The sequence below is a fragment of the Ailuropoda melanoleuca genome, chromosome 14 (genome assembly GCF_002007445.2).
Source record: "Ailuropoda melanoleuca isolate Jingjing chromosome 14, ASM200744v2, whole genome shotgun sequence".
NCBI classification, from domain to species: Eukaryota; Metazoa; Chordata; class Mammalia; order Carnivora; family Ursidae; genus Ailuropoda; species Ailuropoda melanoleuca.
In genome coordinates, this window is record NC_048231.1 from 41,371,230 (window position 1) to 41,375,678 (window position 4,449).

Here is a 4,449-nt window from a genome sequence, read left to right on the forward strand (position 1 = left end):
TGGGGCCCGCGCCCTGACCGCCCCGCCCCCTTCCGCTCCCAGGTCTCCGCGCGCGGCTCCAGCGCGCCTGCGCAGGGCCAGCGGAGTGGGGCGTGGCGGGAGAGGATTGGGAGGAGGGGAGGGGTTGGAAAGGGGGAGGGGAGAGGGACCTTAGGTAGAGGAGTTGGGGGGTGGGAGTCAGAGCGGTGAAGGGGAGGAGAGGGGACGGGGAGGAAGGGAGAGGGACGTTAGGAAGGGGAGTGGGGTGGGAGAGCGGTGGGCTGGAGGGAGGGGAGAGGAGGAGGGGGCAGCAGCTCCCTGGACAGCCTGGGGTCAGTACAGGGACTTCCCAGGTTTACATGCAAGAAATGAAACCATGAAAGCTCAAAGCAGGGAGGTTTTTTAAAAAATAATTTTTTAGCGGAAAAAGGTCTCAAGTAGAATACAAAGTCCTGACTCCCATTAATTGAAGCAACGTTGCTTGAGTGCAGGCCAGGGCTGCCATGCAGAACGAGTAAAATCCTCTGGGCTCTGTTGTGTCACGTGCTGGGGCTAAAGAAATAAACAGGCCTGTGTGCCACCCGAGGTGATGAGTGGTTGTGGGAGAAGCCCAGGTGAGGTGGGCTTCCCGTGCAGACACCACAGGGAAGGGACTGAGCTGGAGAGGAGGAGCCAAGGTGACATGGGGGGAGGAACGGGATGGAGACCACTGGACGCTGGGCAGAAGAGGGGCAGGTTCTGAGTGGGGCTTGGAGAGCATTGCTGTTGAGAACAGATGTGGGGGGTGAGAGGGGAGAAATAGAAAGTCCACCTCTGTTCCTGCTGTGCTGGGGGTGGGGGAGACTATGGGCCGTGACTCGCACAAATGGAAACGTTCGCCTGACAAACAGCGGAAAAGCTGGGGGAACTTTTGTTCCTAGCCATATGCCAAAGAATAAATTGCTTAATACACAGGTACCCTACAAATGAAAGCAAGATGAGCAAACCAATAGAAATTGGGCAAAGAATATTAACACGGTTCAGAGCAAAAGAGAACATGCCCTTCCCTGGTGGAAGGGCCCTCGGCCCGGGAAGAAGAGCACTGCGTGTTCCCGATGTGCCGGATGCGGCTTCCTGCCGTCAGACTGGCAGAAATCAAAATTATTCTCTGCAGTGAGTCTGTTTTCTAGAGCCGTCACTCTTTTCATCCAAAATGTCCATCGTAAAATGAAAAATGAAGAGGATTATCGGGACGCGAGACCAAAAAGTGGGGGAAAAAACAAGGCAAAAAACCCCAAAAAGCCCATACAGATAATATCAATAGACTCATGGGTGATCCTGATACAGTAGTTTTCAGACTTTCAAAAACAGCATTTTATTCACGAAAATTAATGACAGAACAGGAATGTATTAAAACGACTCAAATGGAGGAAATAGCATTGACCTTACACAAAGTTTTCTGGATAATAAAGAAGGAACTCAACGAAAGGGCCGGCATAACCCCCGATGACGATACTGAGAAAGGAGGCCAGAAGAAAGAATTGCAGCCTGATCGCACTCATATCCACACTTGAAAGTTCCAAAAATATTAGCAACTCAAAGTCCCACGATACACAGAAAAGAAGATAAAGCACAGCCCAGTTAGGGTTGCTCCAGGAAACAGAAGTTCAACATTCCAAATGAAACAAAATAATTCATGACATTAACAAAATGAAGAAATAGTTGGAAATCTCAACAGGTGGACAAGAATCCCCTGATAACATTCAACCCCCGTTCATGATAAAATACTGAGCAAACTGAATACACGAGTGCAAGGTTAGGAACAGCCCACGACACCACCCTCACTTCTGACACCACAGCAAGTCTGGGGGCCACCAAGACCACCGTCGGTTCAATAATTCACTACGAAGACTCACTAAACTCGCGAGAACTCATACTTGCGGCTGTGGTTTATTACTATGAAAGTCCTGCAGGGGCAGGGTCCAGGTGTCCCCCCTCCCCCACACAGGGCTTCCACACCAAATGGCCCAAGGTCCCCCGATAACAGTCACCACTGTGAGGCAGGACATCCCAGGGGTTGGGGATCCCCTCCCAGGCCCCAGGGGCAAAGACCAGACCTCCTAGGGCAAGGTTCATTTGTTTGCTACACAACAATGGGACTCCCTTCACCTAAATAAAGTGTATTTACAAAAACCTACAGGAAACACTATAATGAGCAGTGCCATAGTGAAACTGGGCAAGCTGCCTCCCGTGATCAGGAATTAGGGGCAGATTTCTACCCGGCATGGTGCAGGAAGGCCTGGGGGGGGCGGGGGGCAAACAGGCAAGAAAAGAAGCAGAAGGTACAAGGATTTGAAAGGAACTGGGATCATTATTCTCAGAAGATCAGTTTTTGAATGCAGAAAATCCAAAGACTCTTGTCCTAGCCGGTGTGGACGGTCACCCACAGATGGGTGACCTAGTCTTGCATGATTCGTTTTCTGTCGGCTCTGGAGTTTGGAAGGCCGGAGGGAAGGTTTTGACGCGTAGAGGGAGTGGGAGGATGAGAGAGCTGCCCTGCTCTGAAGCCAGCAGTCCCGTGGGAGCAGGGCCCGCCCTAGGACCTCTAGCAACCTCCTGAAAGCCCTGCCTCCAAAGACAGTCACCCTGGGGGCCGGGACTGCAACATAGGAACTGGAGGGGGACACCATTCCATCCATAGCAGATCTCCACATAAATGGGTCAAATGAATGAAGAATTAGGCACAACCATCAGATAACCCTGTTTCTATATACAAGTAACAAGCCAGTACAGAATTTTAAAAAATGTTTTAATGATACCTTTGCAAAGCATGGAAAACATCAGCACCAGATGCATCTAACTAGTGTGCGAGAGCTGTACCCGGGAGAGCGCAAACCACCGACGTCAGGGACAAGCTGGGGACTACACCAGGTCCCCGACTGGAAGGCTCCCCATTGTAAAGACTGCAGTTCTCGCCAACGTTCCTGTAGAGTCAGTGCAATCCCAATCAAAACCCTAACTTGTTTTCCTGGAAATTGACAAGCTGGTTCTAAAATCTGTACGGAAAAGCCAAGGGCACGGGCGAGCCCACACTGTCCTCGAGAAGGGACGGACACTCTGGAGAACCTCAGGGCAGGAGCGCACACAGCCCTGCGGCCAGGGGTGTGCCCAGCAGAGGCATGGACCTGTGTTCACAAAAACGCTTGCACACGAATATTGATGGAAGGGTTCCTCAGGGCGCCTGGGGAGTCAGTCGGTGAAGCAACAGCCTTCAGCTCAGGTCATGATCCCAGAGAGCTGGAATCGAGCCCCACGTCGGGCTCCCTGCTCCGCTGGGAGCCTGCTTCTCCCTCTCCAGCTTCCTCTGCTTGTGTTCCCTCTCTCGCTGTCTCTCGCTCTGTCAAATAAATAAAACCTTAAAAAAGGCGGGGGGCCCTCCATTATAGCCCCAAGCTGAGAACAGCCCAAGTGCCCCAGCAGGAGAACGAGCAGGACATATGGCAGCACGCACACACGGCCGGCTTAAACCCGGCCACGGCTGCGCATGGCGAAGGAAGCCTGACGCCAGAGTGCACGCGGGCTGCACAGGTGCGGAGCTCCAAGCAGGAGGGGCTGTGCTGTGGAAGGGGAATGGGGGGATTCAGGGAGGCCCAGAGAGATTTCTGGGACTCCAGGACTGTCCATGCTTGCTCTGAGTGCAGGGGCTTGACCTTTGTTGAGAACGCTCCCATTGGGAGCATTCTCTGTGCTCCAATAACTACGCTGATTGAGATGTCGAAGGCAGGGTCCACAGCAGGCCATCCCCCAGGCCCCCAGTCTCGGGCGATGCACTGCCTGTGGGGCTTCACGGTCTGTCGAGACCCTTGCAATTACCACACGTGTGTATGACCTGGTGCAAGAGTCCAGTCTTTTCTGTAATAAAGAAAACCACACATGTGGCTCTCCGGGCCTCACAGCAGAGCCCCTTCCTAGAGCCTTAGGGAGCATGTGCCCAGCCACCTCCAGGCAGGAGGTGGGGAGCCACAGCCCCCGGCTGCCCCACCATGCTCTGTGACACCAGGGCTCAGCTGCGACCATGCTCTGGGGGTCCACCTGTCTGCCCCAGTCTCACGGGTAGAGGTGGGGTGGTGGGGAGGAGACAGGCCCAGTCACAGAGGAGATTCCGAGGCCGTGGGCCAAGTGGCCCTGCCCCAGAGATGCTCCAGGCCCGCCTGCTATCGTGGACCCTCGCTGGACCCCAGCCCTGAGACCCCACCACCCTTCCCAGGATCTCTCGTCCACTCTTGGAGGGGGTCCCACTGGGTAGGGGACATGTTTGATGCCAAAGAAAATTGGTCAGAGGACTTATGACCTCACCCATCCGGTGGCATCACCCAGTCCTCTGGATGTGGCCAGAGTTAGAATTACTCTTACACTTGGACAAGCGGACTTTATTTAATCATCGGGAACGTTGCTGTGAAGGTACATGTGTGCCTTGTTTGGGTGAACTTT